The following is a 14,233-nucleotide window of genomic DNA, read 5'->3' on the forward strand; positions in this document are numbered from 1 at the left end:
CATGGGAGTTGGCTTAGAGCTCGTCTGCCTGGCTGTGCGTTTCCTGGACGGGGCCGCGTTTTAGAGTTGCTTTTTCTATGTCTGCTTCTGTCTCCTTGAACCCCAGTGGGCCTCAGCAGATGGCCGCTCACACAGAGCCTGGTTCTGCTGGAGGTTTCTTCCTGTTAAAAGGGAGTTTTTCCTCTCCACTGTCGCTACAAGCATGCTTAGTGTGAGGGATTGCTGAGAGTAAATGAGTCGATGCAAAAAGCTGGTTTTCCTTAGAAAACTTTGAATCAATCTGACTGGATGATCTGGTGAACTGGAAAGAGCCTTGAGACGACATGATGTGAATTGGAGCTATAGAAATAAACTGAATAGAATTGAATCTAATCGGCACTCAAGCGTTTATCACCTTGTAACAAAGTTATCGGCCAGCCGTAGCTCCACCGTGTGCCTGTCGATGTTCGGCGGAACAAACAGCAGACCCTTCTTTGCGCACAGCGTCGCCAGGTTAGGTGACAGGATTTGGCAGACGCAGCGCTTCGGACAGATCTGCGCCCGCACCGCCATGGAAACCGCCAGCATCATGCAGAGCAACAGCCTCTCCATGGTTAGCATCCTCAGCGGGTCGAACACCTGACCAACGAGATGGGAAGACATCGACAGAGTTAGCCACATTTTCTGTCTGCGTTAGAGAGAAGGCAAAAATAGGACGCTTGTTTATCTGGATAAATCTGGAAAAGAAATTCTGTAATCAATTAGAGACAAAGAACTTTTTTCTCAATAAACAGAAGAAAGCAGCAAAAGTAGCCTTTTTAAGATTAAGTGAACACAACCTCGCTAATGGCTAATTTATCATTCTTTAGCAAAAATGAGTAGTGAGAGGAAACTTTTGCTCACGCCTTCCTTCCAGTGGTGTCAAAAGTTCACACATTTGATACTTAAGTAGAAGTATAGATAATGCAGTTTAAAAACACTCTGGTAAAAGTTGAAGTATCAACTTGACCTCTTTACTCAAGTGAAAGTGAAAAAGTATGCCCTCAAAAAACTACTTAAAGTATAAAAGTATAAACTAACATTTAAAAAAACAGCCAGATGTCACTATATGAATTGAAAGCTAAATTTTTTGGCTATATTTAAAAATTAGGGCCAAGGATGAGGGAGGTCTTGTTGGTCTCCATCTCCCGATACGCTCTCGCCTGTGTCCGACCTTTCTGACATTTCAACATCTTCTTTTGAATCCCACATTGTAGCATGGCATAGACTATTCACGTTAGCAGTTTGAAGAACACCTGCTTGCTTCTGATGATTTGCATCATATGACTCATCCAATGACACTAGTTTTCACTCGATGTGGATGGAGCCAATGATCTGCATTGGATGGAGCACATGACGGGAAATAAATATTTATTAACATTAAACCGAAGCCAAGAGTAATGAGTAACGTTTGTTTTAAAAATGTAAGGAAAGTACAGATACTTGTGTGGAAATGAAATGAGTAGAAGTCAGAAGTAGGAAGAAAAATAAGTAATGGAGTAAAGTATAGATACCTAAAATATTTGTACTTCGTTATTTGACACCTCTGCTTCCTTCCATCTGTGAGACAAAATAAGGATTTGGGATTTGACTAGGCCAAACACACATTTTTAACCTCTTAACACCCACCTAATAAAAGTAATCCTAACCTATTTTGCATACCCAAATGGAAAAGCAAATAACCGAAGAACTGTGATACATCATTTGAAAGCTACACCTTCTAGTTTCTGAAAATATAAATGAAAATAGTGTGAGTAAAAAACAGTCCAAGCTGCATCAGTTCAAACATGACTCAAAGTTGTTTTTTTATTCTAAAAAATAATAGGTCTTATTTGAACAGTAGTAATAAAGACATGATTGAGAAAAGGCATTTCTCATTGTATTACATTTGTTCTACATCATGTTAACCACAAATGCAGGATATTTCAGACCTCTAGCTCCAACAGTTCCAGAGCTGTGGGGCTTTGAACTGTTGGTGTCACCAGCGCCTCCAAATCTCTGCAGATTGTGCCAAATGCTTTTACTCAATTCTTTGACCCATAGAATAACACTGAAGCATTTTGATGACCACAAAACATTTATGAAGCAGGTATTTTCCACTTTTTTCAGATCAGTGCATATATCAAAATGTAACATTTAAACCTAAAATAATGTAAAAACATATAAAAAATATTGAAACTGTTGCTCAAGTTAAAATAAGCCACAGTGCTTTTTCTGAGCTGTATTTTGTTTTTTGTTTTCCACATTAGGCATTGTAATAAAACAACATCAGCGTCCAAACTTCAAAAATTTTGGAGGGTTTTTCGTAACTGCGCGCATTGATGCAGCCTCAGCTGTGTTTCACTCTTACATAAGCCGGTAACATGGCTCTGCTTTATGTCTAGGCTTCGTTGAAACCTTATTTAATTTGCTACAAAGCCAAAGAGCTCTTAACCAATAACAGCAGAACTCTATGAGGCGTAATATCGCTCTACTCAGTGCGTCACTGGCTGATAGGCAAGGAGCGCCAGTGAGACTTCATCAGCTGTCCCTGACTCAAATCGAGTCAAACAAAGATGACTTGTCTCTGTGAATTTACGTGTAGAAACTCTTTTTGCAGGTTGTCGGATAAAACCCTTTATCCGTGCTGATAAACTTCCATCCACCAGTAGCTCCTCTGCTTCCTCTTGTGTCCGTTTCGCTGTTTTGTTCACACCAGCCCTGTTAGCAGAAGCTGGTGGGTTAATCTTTTTATTTTAATTTACAGGCCTGCTTCCTGTCTGGTGCCTGATTTCTCCTGTTGTCATCCATTTCCTGGCACTTCACACACGCGATGTGAGCATTCACATGGGTCGATCTGGGTTTCAGTGTCAGAGCACCTTTAACCCAAATGTTTTTATCTTGTAAACAAGCAACACAACGCCGTCATGTTTATCATTAAAGTTAAAGCTGCCTACGTTTAAATGGAGCTGAAGATCAAAAGCAGAAAATGGTCTCTGAGTGAAACAGAATGAATGAAACTATAAGCAAGAGATAGAATCGACTACATTTTTGTACTTGATTCAATTAAAGATTTATAAAAGCTATGAGTAAATAAAAAGCGGAGCTGTTTAGGGAAAAAGTTCACCAGTGAAAGTCTCTCTGAGCGGTTGAATCAGGATCTAACAGAAGTTCTGTAAGGTTTTATTCAGGGAAGCAATCGGGATGATTTGACTCCATATCTGCAGCCGTTGATCTACATCTGAACGTGTCTGTGGTTGCTATGGTTACTGCTGTAACTGAGTTTTTTTTTTTGTCCTTTCAGTCTTTCTTTTCGCTTCTGCTGAAATCATAAATATTTAGAATTTGAAAAACATGATTATTGATCAGTTTATTTTTCACTCTAAACCAAAAACAGGATGCGTCAAAAACCGATCATCTCATCTCTTTCTGTCTGAATATAAATCTGATTAAACTTCCCTGGTTTCTGGTCAACTATGAGCAGAGCTGGGTAATAACTAGTTGCATTTACTTGAGTAAAAAACCTTTTAGGAGTCATTTTTCTGCACTTTACTTCCTTTTACTTCAGTAGTATTCTTGTGAAGTATCATTACTCTGCCCTCTGTCATTAAGTCCAGTTATTAAGAGATCAGGTGAAAAGAGCAAATGAGATATTTTTTATCAAATATTATTTTCTCACTTGAGTATTATGTTGAATACTCTATATCCTCACTTGAGTATTAAACAAGTAATAGTCAAAAGCACTGACCGATAAATCCCCAGGTAAGAATAAAAAGTATTTGGTAAAATAGCTGCTAAGTAACTGTTGGATCATTCAATTGGATTTAAGATTGAAAAAGATGTAATCGGATGGACAATTAGATAAAATATTCAGGTATTTTGAAAATATAACAAAGACAATATATAAAATAAACATAGAACAAATAAAAAACATGGTTTAAAATAAGAAACACATCCTCAAATGATTGTTTTAAACAGAATCTTATAAAATTAGTTTTAATGTAAAGAATATATGATAGGAAATGATAAAGAAGGCTTTTATTTATTTATTTATTTATTTATTTTTTTAAACAATGTCCTGTCTGGCAATGTGGCAATAAGAATAAAAGTCCTGATGCCAAAAAGAGCCCTACAGATTTTACTTACATGCATATAAATTTCTTTATTATAATTATGCAGGGAGTTTTACAGTTTATATGGACACTGCAATGTAAATACAGCTTTTAGCTTTTTCACCTGAAAAGCTAAAGTTACTCATGATAGGTAGAGTATATGTAGCTGCCATACTGCGGTCATTTCTCAACGTGTGTACTTGTGCGTTCTCGTGAAACGTCATTACCCTCAGTACCGATTCATTTCACTAGAACAGCAAAACCGAGAACGGACAAAGTCCCCGAATGTTGTTCTGGCCCCTCCCTCTTTACCCAGCATGCATCAGAGCAGACTTTTCTGTTCTCCAGACTGACAGCTGTCCCAGCATGCACTGCGTCAGCCAGGGCTAATGTTAGCCCATTTGCAGCAGCCATGTGTGGACCGCTAGCTCTAATGGAGATTTTTTTATTTTTTATTTTTTTGCAAAATGTTCATTTGATTTGTGTTTATATGACGTTGTTCATTATTATTCCACCACTAAATGAAAATGTCAAAATTTATTATTATCTAGAGACTATTAATAACAGGAGGTGAAATGCAGCTCCAGACGAGATTTGAATGTGGTGATGTCATCAGTACGCTTCTGTTCCAATTGACCCAGATTTATTCTGCGTTCTTGCCAAGAACGTACTGTACTTGGAGAGAACACGAGTTTATAATCACGTTGTTGTGTTGAGGAACGGCCCGTGTCTTCAGGAAACAGACAGACAAAGAAAAAACACAGCACTGGATCAGATGAGGTATGGTGGTGCTGAAGGAAAGCTTTAGTTTGAAACCTCAGAGCTTTACTGAAACCAGAACTGGGTCCAAACCAACTGTCCTTTATTGTTCCAGTGATATAAAAAGCCATCCCATTATTAGATGATTGCTCCATTCATTATCTGCCTCTGCCTTTCAGTTCTCTCATTTCTAAACTAAAGGCTGTTGGCGGCGGATCTGTGTTTGAGTTCAGAGAGACAGAAGAAGGTAAACAGAGAGCCGCTGATGGACCCAAACGGACTGGCGCCGGACTCACAGAGAGCCTGTGGCCCCTGTGACTCGGCCGCAGATATGGACTCATTAATGAGTTTAAGAAATGACTGTGATGAGAAGGAAATGAGGGAGATATTTCAGAGCGCGGCTGATTAAAACGAGCACTGAGGGGTAAACGGAAAGTAGCGGCTGAAGCCCTAATTCATGTATTCATTACAGATTATTTAGTAATTAATAAATGAGACTAGAATAGTCTGGAAAGGGGAAGTATGGTTGGTTTTTATCCTCAGTGTCACAGTGAGGTTGAGGTTTGACAGGACCCTAATGCAGAGACTGAAGCTGAAGTGATTACTTGAAGATTTAATAACAAAAAGGGTAACAGAAGCAAAAATGCAAAAACATAAATCCACAAAAACTGATAACCAGGAACACTGAGGAAACAAGAGGAAAAGAAATGAAGGCAAACCAGCAACAGCGACTGAGCAGTAGGAGAAACAAAGAACGGACTAATCAGCAGATTGGGAGCAGGTAAGAACAGAGGAGTCTAGAAGGGAGGAGACTGAGACTGGAGGGCAGCAGAGGGCAAACAAGAACTACCATAGAACTCAAATACATCAATGAAACACCACAAAATAGGAATTAAACCAATAAAACTAGAAAAAAAAAAAAAACCTAAACAGAACCAAAACACTCAGATGTTTGGCCATTTCCAGAGATGCTGTTATCAGAACCGCCCTCAGCTTCTGTCACTCTAACCAAACCCAGGTTAGCGACTCCGTGATGCTTGACGTGACGTTCGGCTCTGCTGGGATCCAATGTGGCGCTGAATGAACCAAAAGGATTATGGGTAAGTGAGACAGACGAGGCTGATGTTAGTGATGGAGTGAAAAAGACAGCCTGATGGGTCTCTTTCAGAGCCGTCCACTGAATTCCGCAGAGACCCCCCCCCCCTCTGATGGCCGAATGAACCCCCCCGCTGGTTTGAAGCTGCAGCCATCACTGCAGCTCTTTGTCTCTTCCTGCAGCTGATCACACAGCAACTACCTGCAGAGCTCTTTGATTCTCAGGTAGCTGCGTTTGATCTAATTACATGTAAAATGTTTCTGTGAGTTTGATTCGTTTCAGCAGCATCTTCATCCATCATGGTCTCTGCACTGCAAAAACAATCCAGAATTAAGTAAAAATGTCTTGAATTAAGTGTACATACCCTTAATTTAATTTAGTGAGAATAACTATTTTCACTCTTAAAATAAGATAATTAGATATTATACCCTTGAAATAAGAAAATGCAATATTTTTTTTCTAATTTCGAACGTAAATTGTCTTGTTCCATTGGCAGAGTCTGACTTACCTGCTTAATTCAAGAAAAAATTCATTTATTTTCATAAAATTTGACTCATTTATATTGACCTTTATTGCCCAACAGGCTGTACTGCAAAAGCAATCTAGGAATCAGTAAAATGTGTTAAATTAAGTGTGTTTACCCTTAATTTGAGCAAGTAAATAAGGTTATTAGCCAATCAAATGAGTATTTTCACTCTTAAAATAAGATAATTAGCTAATATACAGTTAAAACAAGACAATGCAATACTTTTTTCCTTATTGTAAATGTGAATTGTCTTGTTCCATTAAAAAGTGTCTCAATTATCACCTCAGTCAAAGAAATGCACTTATTTTAGGAAAAATTTACTTATTCAGATTTACATTTTTTTTTGCAGTGTGTATCAGGATTTTGACCAATTAAAACCTACCGTTTCTATAAGATCACAAACACTCCTTCCATGTTTCAGTCTATTTCTTTGGTCGTTAGGTCTGAAACAAAACCTTTTCTGGTTTTTAAACCTAAAATAAATATAGACATATTTTAAAAAAAAACACACATTTTCCTGTCTTGATATTTATTAAATGTCTTAATTCATTTTATTTAACTTGATTGGCTTTGGGTTATGAAGACTTCTGGTTTAGAGTATCAAGAAGATGCTTGAACTCATTCAGACGCCTCTGATGTGCGTCTGGAGGATCTATCCTGATTTTTGCTTCCCGCTCTCTAGTGAACAATAACATGATGAGAGGAAAAACCAGGAAGTCCGTATTTAGTTGTTTCTGCAGGGTACAACTCTTCAGCACAGGAAAGTCCCAATTAGCTGTCCTAAAAGTCACTAGATGATGTCATCTTCTTATATCCATATTTGGTCATGCTTCGATCCAGCATTTGGAGAGAGGAAAACACTCTTTAAACAGAAAGTGATTTTAAGCACTCTAAATACGATTAAAACTAAAAAACAAACTATTAAAGGAAAAGCGGGGTTTTGTATTTATTGAGTTACTGTCTGTTGCCCACTTGTGCTCATTCCTTTCCCTTGGCTCCCTTCTAGATAGTTCTATCCAAATCTGCTCCATATCAGCTCATTAGCCCATCCTTTGTTCTGCTCCCCATATATACACCAACTCTGCAGCTTTTCATCACTGGTTTCTTGTTTATTTGTTGCTTTGTTCCTTGCTCCCCAGGTGTTGTTTCTCCCTGGCATCTCCTGGGTTTTATGTTTCTTATTTTTGTTCCTGGATTTTTGCTGCTGTTCACTGTGGAACCTAATTTAATTAGCAAAAATCATCTCTTGACCAGAATTTTCCCATTTGTGGGAAAATAAACGGATTTTCTATTCTATTTATATTGCATTATATTCTATTTGGGTCCTTAAAAACCTTCCCAAAAAATAGACGTATACCAAAAAAACAATCAAATTATACTAAGGTATTAAACCAGTATTTTTATATGAATGCCAACAAGAAAAAACAAGATTCTAAAATGTTCTGCAAAGTGCTTTAAATCAGTCCTGCCTGTTTTTATCAGGCTGCATCAGATTCTGATGTTTGAAAAAGGAGGCTTGTTTTATGTTGGTCTGTTGGTATTTAAAAAAACAAAAAGAATCAAAATAATTTGTTTTATCGAGACAATTTCTTTGTCTGGAACTTGTTGTTTACCACACACCAAAATAAATCCTTTTTCACACTGGAAAAATGGAAATCTAGATTAGCCATTTTTTTCTTAAAATAAGTGCATTTGTTCTTGGATTGAGGAGGTAAAAGTGACATTTTGCCAATGGAACGAGATAATTTACACTTAAAATAAGAAAACACAATTGCATTGTCTTATTTCAAGTGCATATTATATAATTATCTTATTTTAAGAATAAAAGTACTCATTCGATTGGCAAACTATCTCATTTACCTGCTCAAATTGAGGGTAAATACACTTGATTTAAGAAATTTTACCTTATTTCTAGATTGTTTTTCCAGTGCAGGATGATGCAAAGCCAAATTTCATACTGTTATAGTTATAAAACTAAGAAAATGTAGTTTAAGGAAGATAACATTGTAGAAAAATGTTTCTTTAAAAGAATAGTGCAGTAAAGCTTCTGTCCTTCACGTTTATTTTTCCTGCATTAATTTGACTTTTATACTTTAAGTAGAATGAATGTTTCAGCATAAACTTTTCATTTCAGAGGCTAAAATCTCACTAAAATCAATGAGCAAATGGAGCTTTGAAACATTAATGAAGCATTTAAGAATAATTACATTTTTATTGCTATTTTATATTCAGAAGATATAAAAGCTCAGTTTCATTTTAGAAGACAGAGCTGTTCCGTCTTCTGATAAATTCCTGTCAAGTTTTTTCTTTATTCCATAAATGATTTTAGTCTGCGGTTATCTGAAGATCAATCTTCTGTTTAATTTATTTCTGCTGTCGGTTCTGTTTGCTTAATGATCATTTTTTATGTCAACTTAACATCTCTAAGGAAAAAAGCCACTGCCTTAAAAATAATGTAGAAAAACATGTAGATCAGGAAAGCAAGGACAAAAAACAGAGTTTTGATGTGTTAAGTGGGTGACGGCTGAAAGCCAACATGGTTTCCTGATATTTTTTACTTCCGTTAAAAAGATCATTTCCTGGTGGGATTAACGTCTGACTCTGTGTGCTCAGAAAGTCCAGTTTTTAAGGTCTAAAACCAGCGTTACTCCAGATGTGATCATCAGGTTCATCTGTCCTGGTAAAACATCTAAACGTCTGTTCTCCCGGGATCCCAACAAATCTTCACAAAAACTCTAGAAAAGATGCAAAATTATATCAAACTTTGAACAGATCATTTTCAAACGACATGAAAGCTGCTCTGTGTTGTTTTTGTGTTTTAACCCTAAGTTGAAAATATTCTGTTAGCAATCACAGAGTGATTTTTATGTTTTAAATTAGCTTCATACATAAAGATTAATATTTTTTTTGGGTGTTATAGACAAACTAAAAATTACGACAGAGTATCAGGGCCAGACTAGAGATTTTTTTCCTTCTATTTCGAGAATAAAGTCGTAACATTATGAGAATAAAATTGTATTTTATGACAACTCTTCCAAGAAGCTCAGGAATGTGGAGCATCATGTGAAGTTATACTTTAGCGTCAGTTTGACGCTAAAGCATAATAGCAGCATCAAACTGGGCAGGATGTCAAAATGGACTCTGGTTGCTGATTGGTGGAGCTGGTCGACNAACTGGGCAGGATGTCAAAATGGACTCTGGTTGCTGATTGGTGGAGCTGGTCGACCGTCATCTGCTGGGCGGAGCTCCAAGCTTTCTTTCTGAAATGGGTTTAATGATGACTTCATTCTTTTTATTTTACCACTTTATTCTCGTAATGTTAAGACTTTATTTTTCGTAATGATGCTACTTTAATCACGAAAAAAAAAATCTCTAGCCTGGCCCAATTACTCCTTGGTAAAAAAATCATAATCTTCCACCTACTGAAAGTTTATATATATATAGATATACATACATATATATGACAAATATATATATATATATATATATATATATATATATATATATATATATATATATATATATTTACATTCAGGCAGTAATTAAAGTTGAAAGCTTGTCCTGAACTCCTCCTTTCTGTATTTCAGAGCTGATAAAGAGTCTCAGCTTCCTGTAGAGGAGGGAAACTCACCGGTTCGCTCAAAATGAATCATGAATGAAAGTTGAAAATAGCAGATATGATTTTGTGTCTAAAGCGAACCTTTAAAAAAGTCTTCCAGCTTCATCTTCCTGCCTTATTCAAAGCTCCGTCTGTGTTCCCATATTTCTTTTTTTTACTTTTTATTTTCAATCACTGTTTTATATCAACATATACACGTCCACTCCTCTCACATTTCGCATTTCAACGTCTTTACGCAGATCACTTTAGACCTTTCAAGAAACCGGCCTATTAAGTCCCACCTCTGCCACAGATTATCCAGGGATTATTGATGGGGGGTCCAAAAATCTTTGCAATCCAACATTGGTCCCATCAAGATGAGTGAACAGTAAAGCGCCTTGAGATGACGTGTTGTGAATTGGAGCCAAAAAAAATAAACTTAATTGAAATTGAATTGATTTGAAGATGAACCTATATTCACTGACCCCTCCATGGATATATAAATCACAAGCAGGGGCGGATCTAGAAAAATATTTATGGGGTGGAGAGAGGAGGGCAGGAATTTTTGAGGGGTGGCAACATATGGCATTTGTTTACACTGAATTTAATCACAGTTATCACAGTTTGGTGAGAATAGTATGAACAGTAAGTGTTTCATGTGAAGCAGTTCATATTAGAAATACATCGTACAATGTGATCTCACTTAATAGGAGATAGAAGAATGCTAACACTACTTCTAGAGGGGCATTATCACATGAAAGGTATTAAGGTAAGACACAGGTGCTGAGTCGCAGATGTGTGAGATTGACTGTCAGAGAGGCAGCTTGGCAGCATTTGCACAAGAAGAAACGATAGAAAGAAAAACTTTCCCATCAGAGATCTATGGACTGAGCTGCACTACAGTGAGCATCACTACACAGTAGAAATAAATGGGTTAAGGCACCAAACAAGGTACCGGACATCCATGTAATGTTTACTCTGAACACACATTTACCAAATTTTTTCCTCAGTAACTTGACATACAGCAGTTAAGGCAACATGAAAGAGACATTTCATGCATGTAGATATGCTGTAGATAGAGCTGCTGTATCAACAAATCAACAAAAGGCAGGACCTGGATGTTACATTAAAATCTCCACAAATCTGACAAGAAGCAACATAAAAATACGTTTTGCTTCCAGTCTGAAAAAGTACAAAAAATGTTGTGAATAGGTTCATACGGGTCATTTCTGGATAGTTTCATACTATATATACAAAAAAAGAAACAACACTGCTTCATATTAAGCAGGATTTACACCAGTGTCACATTTTTAACTTTACTTTTAACATTTTGGTTTTATTAAAGGAAATATCAGATTTTCTCAGGTGCCAAAACAAAATGTAACAGCTCTGTAAAGGCTCACCAGAGAGCATAACATAAAGTTGACATGAATCTGGCGNAACTGGGCAGGATGTCAAAATGGACTCTGGTTGCTGATTGGTGGAGCTGGTCGACCGTCATCTGCTGGGCGGAGCTCCAAGCTTTCTTTCTGAAATGGGTTTAATGATGACTTCATTCTTTTTATTTTACCACTTTATTCTCGTAATGTTAAGACTTTATTTTTCGTAATGATGCTACTTTAATCACGAAAAAAAAAATCTCTAGCCTGGCCCAATTACTCCTTGGTAAAAAAATCATAATCTTCCACCTACTGAAAGTTTATATATATATAGATATACATACATATATATGACAAATATATATATATATATATATATATATATATATATATATATATATATATATATATATATTTACATTCAGGCAGTAATTAAAGTTGAAAGCTTGTCCTGAACTCCTCCTTTCTGTATTTCAGAGCTGATAAAGAGTCTCAGCTTCCTGTAGAGGAGGGAAACTCACCGGTTCGCTCAAAATGAATCATGAATGAAAGTTGAAAATAGCAGATATGATTTTGTGTCTAAAGCGAACCTTTAAAAAAGTCTTCCAGCTTCATCTTCCTGCCTTATTCAAAGCTCCGTCTGTGTTCCCATATTTCTTTTTTTTACTTTTTATTTTCAATCACTGTTTTATATCAACATATACACGTCCACTCCTCTCACATTTCGCATTTCAACGTCTTTACGCAGATCACTTTAGACCTTTCAAGAAACCGGCCTATTAAGTCCCACCTCTGCCACAGATTATCCAGGGATTATTGATGGGGGGTCCAAAAATCTTTGCAATCCAACATTGGTCCCATCAAGATGAGTGAACAGTAAAGCGCCTTGAGATGACGTGATGTGAATTGGCACCAAAAAAATAAACTTAATTGAAATTGAATTGATTTGAAGATGAACCTATATTCACTGACCCCTCCATGGATATATAAATCACAATACTTGCAGTGAAAGGGACAACAGTAGACATTATGAACATACAGATTAAAATAAAAGTACACAGTAATACTAATACAAGATACATTCAAAAGGTACAAAAGCAACAAAATAAATTGGTAAATAAATAAATAAATAAATAAATAGGGGCGTCAAGATTACAGCATAAATTTAGTTATAGGTCTCCACTTTGTTTCAAAGGTCTCCATCTTCAGTTTTAGTCTTGATGTGGTTTTTTTTTCTATAATATAGACTTTTCTAATACTATCTCTCCGCTGTGTAACGCTGGGAGGTTGTGGTTTTAACCAGGCATGTACACTTCTTTGCAGTCAGTAGCATAACTCTGATCAAATATTTAATGTCTTTCTCAATCAGGTCCAAGGCGATTATTCCTAAAATATATACAGATAACCTCCAGGTCTAAGAGAATGCTTAAAATACCCTTTATCTTTGTTTGCAGACTTTTACAAAACTCGCCCACCCACGGGGAATCCCAAAACATGTCAGTAAAATTCCCCCCTTCCAACAATTTCTCCAACAAAGCCGAGATGTTTCACCATATTTAGAGTGTTCCCGTACTTTAACTAACCCGCTGCCTTCTTGGGCTCCAGCTCCACCCTTTGTTCCTCTCTCTGTCCGTCGCAGTGAACCGTTCGGATGGGTTAATGGGTTATCCATTCAAACAACAGGGGTCATCAGCTGCCTAAATGCATCAGGATTAGTCTTTATTTAATTAGTGCAAACGAAGCTGCTGCGCTGAGCAGGGCTGAGCACACAAACAGTGAACATCAATGAGAAAACCAGTGTCACATGAATGCTCTGCAAACAAACAGACAGAGAGGAAGCTAGTGGAGCTAAAATCAAAGCAAACAAATCTTTTTATATTGAAACAGAGCATCTACAGTCGATATCTGCGTCTGTTCAGCTTGGAAATGTTTGGGTTATATAAATCTTGAAAAATAATAAAAGAATTAATCAGCATTTGTTCCACAAATAACTTAAAAAAAAAAAAAAAGAAAAAAAAAACACAACAGAAATAAGTGTAGATGTGTTACTGTAGTTTGAAGAGAATCTGGAATAAATAAAAACTCATCCAGATCATGGCGAAGCTGTAAAGTTCCAGGTTAGGCAACTGGACGTACATTTTTGTTATTCCTCTCATCCAGGAGGCTTATGCTGGTGAAGATTCTCTGTCATCCAGATCATAGTCATTCCCAAAAATGTTTCTCTTCCCAGCCCAACAAAGCCTTTAGAAGACAAGCAAATTGAAACGGATGAATGGGTGACCAGCCAAGGATCAACCAAGGACCAGCCAAGGGCCGGCCAAGGATTAGCCATGGATCGGCCAAGGACCTGCCAAGGACCAGCCAAGGATCAGCCAGAGATCAGCCAAGGACCGGCCAAGGACCAGCCAAGGATCAGCCAGAGATCAGCCAAGGACCGTCCAAGGATCGGCCAAGGACCAGCCAAGGATCAGCCAGAGATCAGCCAAGGACCATCCAAGGATCGGCCAAGGACCGGCCAAATACCAGCCAAGGATCAGCCAAGGATCAGCCAAGGACCAGCCAAGGACCAGCCAAGGATTAGCCAGAGATCAGCCAAGGACCGGCCAAGGATTGGCCAAGGACCAGCCAAGGATCGGCCAAGGACCAGCCAAGGATCAGCCAAGGATCGGCCAAGGACCAACCAAGGATCGGCCAAGGACCAGCCAAGGATCAGCCAAGGATTGGCCAAGGATCAGCCAAGGATTGGCCAAGGATTGGCCAAGGACC

At 37.5% G+C, this 14,233-nt stretch overlaps 1 long non-coding RNA gene across 1 annotated transcript in view; it reads right to left on the reverse strand.

Moving 5' to 3' along the window:
* Positions 1-296: 296 nt before the first annotated feature.
* Positions 297-14,233, reverse strand: part of LOC107085788 — a 130,347-nt gene continuing 116,410 nt past the window's right edge. The window contains exon 3 of the long non-coding RNA XR_001481273.1: positions 297-618. This is a non-coding gene — a long non-coding RNA (uncharacterized LOC107085788). The remainder of the gene's footprint in view (positions 619-14,233) is intronic.

This window comes from Cyprinodon variegatus, unplaced genomic scaffold (assembly GCF_000732505.1).
Source record: "Cyprinodon variegatus isolate N-32 unplaced genomic scaffold, C_variegatus-1.0 Scaffold133, whole genome shotgun sequence".
Taxonomy (NCBI): Eukaryota; Metazoa; Chordata; class Actinopteri; order Cyprinodontiformes; family Cyprinodontidae; genus Cyprinodon; species Cyprinodon variegatus.